Raw genomic sequence first — 15,915 nt, 5'->3', positions numbered from 1 at the left:
TTCCTCAAAACTAAAGCAAGACATTCATATGAATTATTTTATGACGTAATGAGGGAAGAACAGAAATGGGTTGCAAACAGATAACAGAGAGGATTTTGCAAAGAGAGAAGTATGCTGGATCAGACCACATGCTGTGGAACTGGTGATATGAATTCTGGGGAACAGAAAAAGTGGACACCAGCAGTTGCTGAGGGGCTTTTGGACTTCCTGTTGGGGGGGACAGCCTGAAGCTAAAACTTCCTCCTTCTCTCTATCTCTGTGAACTGAAGAGGTTTGGTTTGTTTCCTATGCCCTGAAGTTGAAGCTATCCACTTTGGTGCCCCTGTCTGGAACTTGGAAGAAAAACTAAAGAGACCCCCATGCAGGCATTGTAGAAGGTGGGAATTTAGCTAGACCCCTTAGTGTTAGGGTCTCCTAAGTCCTTAACCCTCCCCTCCATCAAACCCTTTAAAAAAATTTTTTTTAAATAAACCCCTGTCGGTTCTGAACTCTGTCTGGTTGTCTGAGCACACTAGTCACTGGGAAAAGACCCACAGGCTCTTCTCTGTGGATTACCAAGGAACCAACTAAACCTTGCTATCTTACCAACACCAAATATCAAGAATATATACATTATTTCAATGAGCTATCCATTACTGCCTTGAAAAGTAGATTGGTACAGTGATTAGAGAGCTAGGCTAAAACCCGGGTTTTGAAAATCCTGAGTTCAAGTCATCCCTCTGGCATTGGCAAGGACAATAAATTTCATTGTAATATACAGCACCACAATTTCTTTTTTAAGATAAGAATGTATTAAACATTCAATTATAAAGTCAAATGAAATAAAATGAACTAAATGTAAGTATATTTTATAAACACATTTTTTAAAACTAGGTGTAGAATATAATTTTATTTTGAAACTTATTTTTAAGTAGTCAGAACCAACACACTACATATGAATGCCTGTGGCTCAAACACATAAATGTGGTATCCTGCAAATGACTTTACTTCTCGGCATTCCAAATGACTCTCAAAGATTTGATCTCTAAGAATTGATCAAGTACCCATCTATATTCATGGATGAATTTCTTATATAAATGAAATTACAAGTTTGCTCAACAGATAGATAAAATATGGATAGATATTAGATAGCTGACAAATGGATATAGATCAATAAACAATTGAAGGAGGGAGATGAAGAGGAGGGTAAATAACTATTATCTAGAGCCTTTATAGGCATTTTTCTTTCTTTGGTTTTTGTGATCTCTAAAAATCTGAGGAATTAATTTTGAAAAAGACCTATGCATAAGGAATGGATCTTTCTATGGATTTTTTTTTTCTTCCTTCTTTTGTAGGGCATTTTCCCCCACCAAAAAAAAATTTTAAAAAGTAAAAAAAAATATTTATGGGCTATTTGATTCTAAGTAAGTCATTTTACCTCTTTGAGCCTCAATTTCCTTGTCTATAAAACTGACTTATGAAGACTTTGACATGTTACATGAGCATGTGCACACACACTTACACAGAGCTAGTGTAAAGAAAAGATACCTTACACTTTAAAGCCTTATGTAAATATGAACTACAGATCACTAATTAACAAATCAACTCTATTTTGGTCACAAGATTATGGAATTAGATAATATTAAAGAGATATCTTTCTTCATCTAATCCCCTCCTGTATATTACTTATTGACATCTGATTTTATTGAGTAGAGGGTATGTGTGTGTGTGTGTGTGTGTGTGTGTGTGTGTGTGTGTGTGTGTGTGTTTTCCAACATTGAAATAGCTACCTCTTCCTTCAGTCCTTCGTTTCCTCCTTCTCTTTACCCTCCATGCTTCTATTTCTCAGGGACCTGTAACTTACTTTTTAAGTGCCAAAAATGAAAGTATTCTTGATTGTGATATTCTTCCCTCCATGCACCCCACACCCGAGGAGAAATCATTATCTATGAAGTGAAATGCACATTTAGAAGTCTGAAAACTTAGACCATGACCACTTTTGACACATAAAAAAGTCACAAGGAAATCATTTTCAAAGAAATTATTGAAAAGTGACAGCCTGGAAATCTTTTTTAAAAATGCTATAGTCAATTACAAATGTATTTGTAATTATCACAAATGTGTTTGTTCAGAGTATTCTCTGTTAAGTCCTTTTTTTTATTTTAAAAAAAATGAACCAAAAGAAAAGGTTAAGAATTTACTAGAGCAGCGGAAGGAAAGAAAGTTGAATTGAGAATCAATTTCAGCCCCTGGCTGGACCAATAATTAACTCTATGGCTTTAGAAAAGTTATTTAAACTCACTGGATCTCAGTTTCCTAGTATTAGACTAGGATGAGCTCTAAGATTCCTTCAAGAACTCTCATTATAGTACAGTCAAAATAGGATAGTCTTGGAGGGTAGTTGGGTGGCTCAGCAGACAGAGAGCCAGGACAGGAGACAGAGGTCCCGGGTTCAAATCTGACCTCAGATACTTCCTAGTTGTATGACTCTGGGTGAGTCACTTAACCCCTTTTGTCCAACCCTGAACACTCTTCTGCTTTGGAACCAATATATAATATTGATTCTAAGACAAAAAGGTAAGGATTTACAAGGAAAGGAAAGGAAAGGAAAGGAAAGGAAAGGAAAGGAAAGGAAAGGAAAGGAAAGGAAAGAGAAAGGATGGTCTCTGAAGATAGAGGATGTCTGTTTAAGTCCTCCCTCTGATATTTGCTAACTATATGACCTTAAATAAGTAATTTTAAGCTCTCTGATGCCCAGTTTTCTCATCTACGAGAATGTATGGCTTGGCCTAGATGGCTTCAAAACTCTCTTCTTATTCTGAATCCACATGACATAATTTATTAAGCTCATCTTGCCATATGACCACCAGATTTATTAAAATAATCCAGTTTTTTTATTCTTACTTAGAGTGGCAGAAAGAACTGCAGCCCTGACTAACTCAATGAGCACAGACAAATCAGTTCCTGTCTCTGGTCCTTGGTTTCCTTATATTCTCATCAATAAAATGGTGGTAATGTTTGCATGTCTATCTCATCAAGTTGCAAATAAGTCATTTTTTGTCTTCTTAAAAAGTGCCCCATGAATGTTTGTTGGTTGAAATACTGATTTTGTTCTGTGCTAGAAGAGCTAAAGAGGCAGCAAGGTGTCGCAGCAGATAGTGAGCCAGGCCTGGACTCCTCTTCCTCAGTTTAAATCTTATCTCAAATTCTTGCTAGTTGTGTGACCTTGGGCAAGTCACTTACTCTAGTTTGCCTCAGTTTCCTCCTCTGTAAAATGAAGTGGATAAGAAAATGGAATCTGCTTTGTAAAAAAATCCCCTAATAGGATTACGAAAAGTCAAACATAACTGAAAATGATTAAATGACAACTGAGGAGCTAAAGAATAGACACAGGGAAAAAAATGGAGTATTGGCCATTCCTAGAATTTTTGGCAACGTTTGCATATGTGAAATAGCCATCAATAGAAATACAGAGCTTTTGGGGTGAGCCAATTAGTCTTGCTACTCATTTGAAGATCAGGAAATTGAGGTCCAGAAAGTTAAATGATTTATCCAAAGTCAAACATAGTAAGCAAAAATGCAACACCAAATCACAAAGCTTACCAATAAAATAGGGTGCAGGCATCAGTCTAGGCTGAGATAATAAGTGGATGCTTTGTTGCCAAAGGAGGATTTACAATGTACTAAAAACAATGAGGGCTCTTTTGTGCTTCATCCAGCCTTAGTAGACTTTAAGCTTCTTGAAGGTGGGGAATGTCATCTCCTTCATTTTGTACCTTTCAGTGCCCCAGTCAGAGTAGGCACTTTAAATGGTCACAAATTTAAATGAATTTAAACCAATTTATTGATAGTTTGGCTTGAGGAAAGGGCAACTATTCAAAAATACATATTCATACTAAGAAACTGAAGAAAGGGATTGGATGTTCCCATTTCTTTTTAAGAAGTTAAAACAAATGAATCAATGTGTGCCCCCTTTAAGAAAACATGCTCTGAAAAAACTGAATGTACAAAAACAGTTAAAACTGGGAATACAGAGATTCTTCACTTTATAAAAGGCATTTATCACAGGGTTCCTTTAAATAGCAAGTCCCCTGGTGCATTTAAAATATAGTTCAATTTGCAAAAGTTCAATTTATGCACAACTTCTCTAGAACACCTCTCTCCATGATTAAATAGATACATAGCCTTGCACTGAGTTGTATTCATTATAATTTAGATACTTTTTGTTTGTTTGCTCTAAGTTTAACAGCATTCAACAAAAATACCCCAACTATCTTCTTAAAGTCATAGGAAACAGATTTTTCTAAAGATAAACTTCACCAACATAATAGAGGGCTAAATTTGGCATGAGGAAGACATGAGTTCAAATACCCAAACCTAAGCAAAGTCACATCTTATCTTAGCCTCAGTTTTATCAGTTATAATATGAGAAGAGAAAAAAACACCTACTGCAATAAGGTTACTGTGCCAATAAAATGAGTATGTAAAGCAGTTTGCAAACTAAAGGCGTGAATGCTATTATAATTGTTGTTGTTAACAACAATAATCATAGAGACTACTTGGACTTCTTTCTTTGGCTAAAAAGAATGTTTAGCTTTTATGTGTCATGGATTCCCTTTGGCAGTCTGATTTAGCCTGTGGCTCCTTTCTCACAACACTTTTAAAATGCATGAAATAAAATTCTTGAAACTATAAAGAAACCAATTATATTGAAATACTGTTTTCTATATCTTTATCTATCTATCTATCTATCTATCTATCTGCCTGTCTTTTTATGTCTATCTGTCTATCTATCTATCTATCTATCTGTCTGTCTGTCTGTCTGCCTGCCTGTCTGTCTGTCTGCCTGCCTACCTGTCTATCTATCCATCTATCCGTCTATCTATCTATCTATCAATCTATCTATCTATCTATCTATCTGTCTGTCTGTCTGTCTGTCAGTCTATCTTTCTATCTATCTATCTGCCTGTCTGTCTGTCTGCCTGTCTACCTATATGTCTATCTATCTATCTATCTATCTATCTATCTATCTAACTATCTATCTATCTATCATCTATCTATCTATATGTCTGTCTTTCTAACTATCTGTCTGCCTATCCGTCTATCTGTCTATCCATCTATCTGTCTATCTATCTATCTATCTATCTATCTATCTATCTATCTATCTATCTGTCTGTCTGTCTGTGTCTATCGGTCTGTGTCTGTCTGTCTGTCTATCCATCTATCTATCTATCTATCTATCTATCTATCTATCTATCTATCTATTTATCTATCTATCTATCCATCTAAGTTCATGGCCCCCAGGTTAAAAACCTATGTACTAAGCTATTTCCATATATCATAACAAAAACTTACATATTCTGGGGAAAAAATATTCTTATCCATTCCAATGGGTCAAAGTTCCCATTTCCAAGATGAAATTAGAGTTCTTTGGTAAGACAGAGTCTCATTCCCTCTAAGAGTCATTAACAGATTTGATCTATCTTTTTTTCAAATGAAGGTGGTATATAGAAAAAAAAAAAGTGAAAACAGTCCATCTTGTGGGACCTTTGTCCTATCTTCTGTTTTTATTATATATGGTATTTTCTGTGTAGTATTAACTTTTGCTTTTAATTGGAGTTTAGGGTAAGGAGTTGCATTTAAAAGGCAGCGATATTTTATTTAGGAGCTTTTTATTCTTCTTTGTTCTCTTCTTTTAAAAACCTGGCTTAAAGCATTTAAAGAGTTCCTTGACCAGAGGAGAAGGTATGAATATTCATGCACTTTATGAATCCCAGAGCAGAGGGGACTGGATGGTTTTTCCATTTGTCAATTACTGGTTTAGGATTATCCAGCCGAAGAGTTGAACTGATTAACAGCGTTCCTTTTGTTTGCCTGGTGTTGCAGTGAAACAGGCCAGTGACAACTGTATTATTTCTTGCCTCTTCAGCTGTCCACACTTGTGCAATCAGCTTAACGTCCTGTCAGGTTTCATCATGTATCCTCTTTATTATCACATTGTGAGAATTTGTATAGTTGTAAATCAGAATGGCTTTAAAATTTTTTTTCTATTTTTTTTTTTAGTTGAGGTTCCCATTGCAATGAAGATACCATGGTTACTGTGTCAATCAAGCATGGATAATCAAGGCCATCATAGGAGATCTCAGGTATGCTTGGTATCTGGCTGGAAAATTAAAGTTTTAGAAGTGAATGCCTCAGAGACAGCTGCGGTAGTGGTGAGCCTGATAAGTTTTGGAAAGCCTGTGAAGCCAGACTATTCCTGTTATTTAAATAAGTTACCACATATTTTTTTTGAGCCTTCCTCTTCTCCATCTTCTGGTGTTGCTTGAAAACGAGGATTTATTCTTTGATGCTGAGTGGTCAGTTCCTGGACACTGACAAATGGTGTTTAAAATAAGAAGAAAAGTACACGAGGTATCCATCAGCCAAAGATCTCTAATTCTGAGAATCTCCTAATTCTAGGCACTCTGAGATGTTGGTCACACAGAGGAAGTCTCTGGTTTCTTCTGCGTATTTACTTTCATTAGTATGCAATGATACATGTTAATGGGATGGTATGAGCCCAGGGAAGGCCTAACAGGGGCTTTCTGGAGGGTGCTTTCCACTTTAAATGCTGAAGTAGCTATTTCCTTTTCAAGAGAACAATGAACCTGCTCATCCAGTGTTTAGCAGCTTGGATTTAGATCCAGACTTCTCCTTTTGCACTGCTATGCATTGAATCCCCTTTTATCCTTTTCCCCCCCTTTCTTTCCCTGTTTCTTTGTTGTTTCACTCTCTATCTATGACTCCAGTAATCTATTTAGGCTGGTGTGTGTATAAACATGTCAGCAGTTATAAACATGCCTATACTTTCTTCTCTTCTGTGATCAACGGCCAGTTCCCACTCACAAGAATACCAAGTCCTTTCAGTTTGATTTGTTTTTCTTTTAAAAAAAAATTTTTTTTTTTTGGAGCTGACCTGTGATTTTCTTGGTACAGGAAACTCCCAATGAAGAAATTCCTTTGACCAATGTCAATCAGTACTCTGCTCAGCAGCTTATGGTCTTAAAGGATTGCCTAAAGCAGTGGTGTCCGATTCAGATAGAAATAGGGGCTATTAAAGGGCACATAAGGATCTCTGCAGCTTGCATATTGACTTAGTTTTTAAATGTAATATCGTCTATACTTTATTGCATTTTTTATATATTTTGTTAACTATTTACCAGATATATTTTATTCTGATTTGCTCAACACTCTAGATTGTTGAGGGCCACATATGGCAGTGGCTGGTGTTTGACACCTCTGGTCTAAAACATTTATTGGTGAGAAGACTTAGCCAGAGTTATATAGCCAGTATGTGGCAGAGATGAAACTTGAACCCATATATTACTGATTACAAGATCAGGTCTCTAGTCACTGTGCTATGGGCTCTGAACCTGAAGTATCTGGGATAAAAAGCCTATCAAGGGAGTAGGAAGATTTGCTAAATAACTGCATTACATTACTGAATTAAAAAATATATGTATATATTTATTTGTTCATCCATTTGCTACATTAAAACTCCTAAGTATCTCCCTCCCTCTCTTCCCTTCCCACACTAGAGAAAGCCTCATTTAGAAAAAAAATATGTATTTATAAAACCATATTTTGCTTTTTCCTATATATCAGCTCTTTCGTTGGGTGTGTACATATGCAAATCATTCTAAAAAGCAATATTTCTGTTGCAGTATATAATGTTCTCTTGGTTCTGCTTGCTTCACTCTATAATTTCATGTAGATCTTTCTACATTTTTTCCAATTAACCTGTTCATCACTTCTTATGATGTAGTAGTTTTCTATCACAATTGTAACCTGCAACTTGTTTAATTTTATTTATTTATTGATCTGTTTGTTACATTAAACCCCCCAAATATCTCATTCCTTCTCTTCTCTTCTCACACCAGAGAAGGCATCATTTGAAAAAAAAGATATATGCATTTATAAAACCATGTTTTGCTTTTTTCTATTTATCAGTTCTTTCTCTGGATGTGCACATATGCAAGTCATTCTAAAAAGCAATATTTCTGTTGCTGTATATAATGTTCACTTGGTTCTCTTTGCTTCACTCTTTATAATTTCACATAGATCTTTCTACTTTTTTTTTCAATTAACCTGCTCATCACTTCTTATGATGTAGTAGTATTCCATCATAATTGTATCCCACAACTTGTTTAGTTATTTCCCAATTGATGGGCACCCCTTAGTTTCCAGTCCTTTGCTGCCACAAAGAGAGCTACTCTAAAAAATTTAGGACATATAGATTCTTTTCTATTTCCCCTGATAACTTTAGGAAATAAACCCCATAGTGGTATTGCTAGGTCAAAAGGCATCATATTATACAGCATAATTCCAGATTATTCTCCAAAATGGTTAGATCAGTTCACAGTTTCACCAACAGTGTATTAGTATCCCCATTTTACTATGTCCCTTCTAGTATTTCTCATTTTGTTTTTTATCATTTTAGCCAATATGATCAATATTCTTGAAATTAATAGCTTATTTTTGTACATATGCAGGGTACACTCCAGAATTTACTTCTTTTCATATTAAATCAAGAATATTTATTGAAAACCAAATAATTCTAAGACTAAAAATAAAGGTTTAAAACCCTTGCAGTGTACCATATTACCTTTAATTACTTATTTTTAACAATTTATTTTTTGAGTTGTTCCTACCCACCTTCCAAGATCCTGAACTTTTTTTTCTGGATCCATCCAAGAGTATCCTATTATACTAAGGATAACATCATTATTTTGGCATTGTAAATTATCATCCCATCTTTCTTGAAGCCATGATTGAAATGCTTATTCAAACAGCAGGGTCTTCTCTCTTGTGACTTAAACAGTTCTCTGTAGGGTGGTTAGGAAAGCTGGGAAACAGATCCTAGAGATATCTGTACCCCAGCCCCACAAGCTGAAACCTCTACTAGGCAGAACTATCAGCTGACTATTCCACAAGAAAACGCTTAGATCCTCCACTAAATCTACTCTTCCAGTTGACCCACAGCTTTTCATTGTGCGTATATTGCATTGAATTGAAATTCCTGAGCTAGATACCAGAGAATCAGACAAATAGAAAGAAGAAAATGGAAGGGAGAAGAGGGGGAGGATGAAAATGTGAAATGTGAAATGTCCCAAAAGTTTTAATACAGTTTTGTACTTTAATAAATGACAATTGAACTAAAATTTTGGATTGCAACATTCTGTATTTAAGAAATAGTTAACATTTAACTTTCAAAATAAACTTCCTAGATATATTTTAGAGTCAAAGAGTTGGGTTCAAATCCATTTGATTGCTGACTTCTTTAACTTCTCTAAGATTTTGTTTCCTCCTTTGTAAAATGAGGAAGTATACTAAAAAGTGCCTACATCTCTAGATCTATAAGCTACATCAGTTACTCTAATTTTCTCTTCATTTGATATATTTTGAGATCTTTAATCCAATCATCCATTCATTCATTTATGCATTCATTCAGTCATCATTGCAGAGGCAATAAGCTATAGTAAAATGCTCAGAAAGTCATGAGATAGTTGAGTTTGAATTCTGCCTCTGACCCTCCTGAGCCATGTGGAATGAGCCTCTTAATGACTCTGACCCCCAGTTCCCATGACTCTAAAATGCATCATATACTTGTAGCAGACACCTTGCAGCATTGGGGTGATGATTAAGTGAGATCATAAATTTGACATCAGAAATAATTATGTAAGTATCATAAATTATAGAATTATTTGTTCAATGCCAAGCTTGTTCTTAAAAGCTAGAGTTAGAGGGTGAAGAGAATTGGGATGAAAGCTACAAAGATGATTCTGATATGATCATGAAGTTAGTCATCTTGTAACTAGTATATGATACATTATCATCACCATCCTTGCCATCCTCATCATTTCTACCATTTCTGTAGTTCTTTAAAGTTTGTAAAGCACTTTATACATGTCATCTCATTTGATGATCACAACAACCAGATGACACTGGAACTATTCTTATCAATTCTTGATGCTGAGAAAGACTTACCCAAGGACATACCGCTAGCAAATGAATGGATATACTGAATCCAAAAGGGATTCAATAACTAAAACATAGAGCAGAACAGAATAATGACATATTTGAGATATACCTTGTAAAAACAAATTAAAGAAATGTTTAGGGCATTCTCCTACTTTCCTTTCTAGCAGAGCCAATGAACATGACCTGGTGATTTAGTTTAGATTAAATGAGAGACTCTAGAGTTCCCTAAAAACACATCACCGTTGAGAATAGTTTGCAAACTAGCCCATAGTTTAAAGGACCAAATAACCCTTCTTCTTTCTGAGCAGATCCTTTCATTTGGCACTGACTTCAGTATGTAACACATTCAATGGAGCTGAGCTAGCACGGCTGTAGAATTTCTTCTCTCAGATCCAGGCATATGATTTTTCTCAGAGGGTGAGCACAGGACTGTCTGGGAATCTGAGAATTCTGTTTGTAAAGAATCACCTAGAGCCAGGGTCTTTGTTCAGTATTGTGAGCACCAGGTTGTCGGTTGTGAATTTGGTTTTACTAGCTTCCAAATGCTGAGTGGGATGTCCATGTGTGAAAGAGGTTAGAAAGAGATCTTTAAGTGAAGTTCGTACTTATTTTTTTTCTAAAGTGAGTGAATATTTTTTAGTGCCTGAGACTTAGAGTAATACTCTTGTTTATGCATGCACCTTTCCACTAATGAGGGATCTATATTTTTATTTGCATATTTATCAAATATACTTTCTGAGGTAGATACACATACACACAATAATAACCCTGCATCTCATTTCAAATTTAGGCTTTGTAGCTGCCACATCCTTATGTGGCAAACCTGCATGAAATAGACTGGGTGTTCATTACAGATTAAAAATAAAGAGAATAAAATATAAAGGCAGATAAATGAACATAGAAAAGAGGAAAAGGGAGAGAAACTGGCATCGAGTTTCCTTGCTAAACTTATGCTGCTCTGTCTCTCTCTCTCTCTCCCCTTCCTGTCCCACTTTCTACATATCAGCAGGCAGAGTTCCACATTTCTATACTCTGGATTTATGATTTCAATATCTGATTTTTAATGGATGTATTTTTAAAAATTTCATGTTATAGTCAATTCCAAATATTTAATCCTTTCTTGTAATAAAGAAAAAACAATTAAGCAAAATCGACCATATCCAGGAACAAATAAAACATTCCTTAGTTTTAATTCCCCAGCTTTCTACCTAGAGTAGGGATTTTTAAACTTTTGACTATCCTTTAGCAGTTTGGCAAAGACTAGAGACCTCCTCTCAGCAGAATATTTTAAAATACACCAAATAAAACCCCTAAGATTACCAAGAAATAATACTATCAAAATATAGTATATAAATAGATGTATATATAGAGATTATATAAATATACATTTTTATATTTTGATATTACTACAATCCAATCATTCTTAAATATATATATATATCCCTCCTTCCCTCCTTCCCTTTCTACTCCCCCTGCTCTCCTCGTATTCCCATTCCCCAACTCTTGCTCTTCCTCATTTTATTGAATAAAATTTGACTCATCTACCTCCCCTTCTTTGGGACCAAGACGGGTCATTATAATTAATCTGTATCTAGCTAACTTTGAAGTTTATTTTCACTTACATTATTATAGTCTCTGTGTATAAAGTCCTCCCAGTTTTGCCTTCCTCCTTCCATGTCAATTCATATGTCTTCCTTCATATCTTTGAATTCCCCATAATTATGCAGAAGCATTTATTACAGCTTAATAAAGCAATATAATGATAATATGATCCATTATCCATGTACCATAGGTTGTTTGGCCAGTCTCCAATCAATCAACACTTATTTTCCTATTTCTTACTTCCATTAAATTTGGCTATGATGGTATTTTTATGTGTAGGAATAATCTATAAGCAAGCGTTTATTGAGGACCTACTGTGAACCAGACCCTGTACTAGACTTGAGGGATAAAAAGATAAAGAACCATCTCACAGGAGAGGCAAATGAGTACAAGTCTTGGTTGTTTATAGAACAAATAATAAATAAATACAAGAAGATAAATTTTAAAAATTAATGCAAGATTGAAAGAAGATAATTCCTTGTCAATATGCGTCATTAATTTAACTTCGTGAAAGTTCATTTATTTATTATAATTTTTATGTTATATATATATATAATTTATTATGATTAATTTAGCTTGGTGAAAAAAAGGAAACCAGTGTTTCCAGTTTCTCTATGACTCCCTTTCCCTTCAAAGGGAGCTGTACTTAGTCAGGACTTAAGATCATAAACCTCATTAAGTATCTTATGCACAATTGTTTAGTGTCCCCAGTACCTATGCCAAACAGTCATTCAGCCTAAAAATAATTATCAAGATTTTATTATATATAAATATATATATAAATACAATATGCAATGTTTTTAATTTAAAGAGGCAATTATCAGGGCAGCTAAATGACTCAGCGGATAGAAAAACAAGCTTGGAGATGTGAAGTCCTGGGTTCAAATTTGACCTCTGACATTTTCTAGTTGTGTGGTCCTAGCCAAGACAGATAACATCAATTGCCTATCTCTTACTGCTTTTCTGCCTAGAAACTATTACCTAGTATAGATTCCAAGACAAAAAGTGAGAATTAAAAAAAGAAAGAAAGAAAGGAAAGGAAAGAGGCAATTATCAGTTATCAAAGTCTTTGAATAGTGGCATCAACTATTTTCATTTCCGAAGCATCCTCTATCAGCTAGGAAATCAACATGTCCAGACAAAGAGTTAATAGGAATTCAGCCTCGTACTTAAAGCTAAACAGAATACCACAGTGCCCTTGGGCCCAAGGTAGTATATGGAAGTCATGCCAAAGGTACCAATTTTGAAAAATATATCCTTAGAAAAGGTACTCAGTAGTTTACTGCTAAAGGACAAATGCCTCCTGAAAGTCCATGGCTGCAGGTGCTGCATAACCCTAACTGTAACTGGATTCCAATTTGCTTCAGGAAGTTACCTCTATCTATAAGTAGAGCAAATTCCTGATTTGTAATTCAAAACTCCATGCAATCTTTTTCTGGATTTTACCTAAAGGAAACCTCCCTGACCACCTCTCCAAAAATAAATCCCTCTTTACAAAGTTCAAAAACTGAGCTTTATATCTCTTATAAGGACAGAGGGGGAGGTAGAAACTTATTTTTCAAATAAAATGAGCAGTAAAGTAAATGGTGGGCTTATAACATCAGATTAAAACATCTCCCCAAATTCCTAGTTTATGTAATGGCAATCAGTGTGATGTACCCCAAAGAACAAATCAAAAGACCTGAGTTTGAATCCTGACTCATTTAATGCTGTGGGCAAATTATTCAATAACCTCTTCAGATTTTAGTTTTCTCTTCTATCCACTGCTCCATCTAGCTATGAAATGTTATCTTTTCTAAACTCTTATTTCTGATAGCTTCCATTATTACCTCTCCCTTTCAAAATTACATTGTACTTACTTGTTTTTTGCATTATATACCCTTTTCATAAGCTCCTAAAGTCAAGGATTTTCTCTTATTCTTTTATCTTTGCCTTCGGAGTACCAAGAACAATCTCTTACACATAGTAGATTTTTAATAATTATTTATCAAGCTGAATTTGGTTATGCTGTCATGAAGCAATCCCTCCTTGAGTAACAGAAAAATGTTCTTCTATTGATAATGAACAGTATTTCCTAAATACAAAGGTATCTGGAGGACTTCAAGCAATGGATGCTTGAATGGATGACCCTATAATGGATTTGTAAAAGAAGGTAGCTCTATCCAATATTCAAGTATAGGATGAACTAAAGGGCCACCAATGTCCCTTCCAACTCTGAGAATCTATCGTTTGGCGAATTCCAAAGATCAAAAAAGTTACTAAACCTAAAGCAGTATGTGAATTAAAAGCACAAAATTCAGTAAAATATTAATCCTGCTGGACCACCCAAACTTTGATAAATATCCAGGCAAACCTTTAAAAAAAACAAACGAGTTCCATGAGCTTTCACTATATCGAAGCAGATTTCTTCTTTTTCTTTTTAACAAAACAACAAAAAAATGGAAATATACCACAAAGTACTGATTTGTGGGATCATTGACTTGAAAGGGGTCTTTGTGACATCAGGTCCTTGTCATCAGAGCCCCTCATAGGGTTTCTGCATACTATTCATGTAGGGCATGTATATTTTATAATACATTGAAGAGAAGAAAGCGAGGCTTTGACATTTTAGTCTTTAGTATGACTATTCACCATTCTTCAGTCTTTGCAATTTTGTGACTCTTTTCTCAGTGGCTCCAGGCTTTTGTGGCCTCTTGGCCTTTCAGACCTAAAACACTTCATCTGTCTTAATAGCTACTGCCTGAATTTAACTACTCTTAGCATCCATGGCCTCTTGGCTTCTCTTCCATTCCCAGCCACGCCTCCTCCCCCCCCCCCCCCCATTGAAAATGGACTTTTGCTTTAAAAACAATTGGATGTTTTATCTGGTTCAGGGTTGGCTGGTGCTGTTTAAATTCAGGTTAGCAGTGAAGATTAAAAGGCAGCCATGGTCTTCAGTCCTTGCAGCCATTGTCTGAAAAAAAAGTTTTGTTTTTTTTTAATGTAAAATGTTTTATAAGGAAACAAATATAAGGCTTTTTAAGGTTTCAATAATTGCTCTTATTCTCTTTATTCTTTCTCACTTCTAAACAATAATATGGTAAATAAGTGACATTTCCCTGGTCAGATCACATTTTGAGGATTTCATTCAGTTTTGGCAACTGTAGTTTAAGAATAATATTCATAAGTTGGAAAAAGAATGCATAATGATGGTCAAACTCATACTATATGACTTTCAGTTGAAGAAACTGGTGATGCTTAACCAATTAGAGAAAAATTATGGGTGAAAAGAGAGGACACAAGTAGTAGTAATAATAGGATTCGTGCCACATTTTAAGGTTTGCAAATCACTTTACAAATATTGTATCATTTTATCCTCACAACCACCTTGGGAGGTAAATGCTATCATTGTCTCCATTTTACAGATGAGGAAACTGAGGCATAGGGAGGTTAAGCAACTTGTCCAAGGTCACATAGCAAGTACCTGAGGTGTTTCTGATTTCAGATCCAGTGACACAAATGAGTTTCACAACTCTGGTTTCACAAATGAGAAGATCAGTATATAAGAGAAGAATTAGTTATTTGGGCTTAGAACAAGGGTTCTTAATCTGAGGCCTGTAACTTTTTTTTGTTAACTGACAACTATATTTCAAACACATATAGTCTCCTTTTTAATTCTTTCAACTTAATTTTGTGCCTTTAAAATTGTGAGTCTGAGAAAGAATTCATTATACTGTCAGAAAGGTCCATGATCTGTTCAAAAATAGTTAAGAAATCCAGCACTTAGTAAAATGCCTGGTTTACAAAAGGCGCTTAATAGATGCTTATTGATCAACTGGTTGATCTAGTGTATAAAATCAGGAGCAAATTCTATGATGTAGGAACTGCCTCCACTAATTAGAATATATTTTATCAAAAGCTATAGTTTTAGAAATTTGATGGAAGGAAATAAAGTAACTTGCACATTATCACAGTGATTATAAAAGTCAGTGTTTGTTCTAGGTTCAAAACCCCATGTCATGTTTCCTCCACTTTTTTATTATCCTGTTCTAAATCATATGACTTAAAATTTCGTTTGTGTGACAAAAGTCATCCTCCTACCACTGAACCCTCTGATGTAACAAAGAAAAATGGTTTAAAAAATTAATAAACCAGGCAGCCCAATGAAACAGAATATACGATATTTCTCACCCACAATCTCCCACCTCCGTAGCAAGAGGAAATGTTTTCCACTTAGGTTTTCTGAACCAAGACTGATCATTATAATTAATCAGAGTATGACTGTCTTTTGGGTATTATTTCATTTATGTTTATCATAGCCATTGTATCTAT

The sequence above is a fragment of the Gracilinanus agilis genome, chromosome 4 (genome assembly GCF_016433145.1).
Source record: "Gracilinanus agilis isolate LMUSP501 chromosome 4, AgileGrace, whole genome shotgun sequence".
NCBI classification, from domain to species: domain Eukaryota; kingdom Metazoa; phylum Chordata; class Mammalia; order Didelphimorphia; family Didelphidae; genus Gracilinanus; species Gracilinanus agilis.
This window is presented reverse-complemented; position numbering follows the sequence as displayed.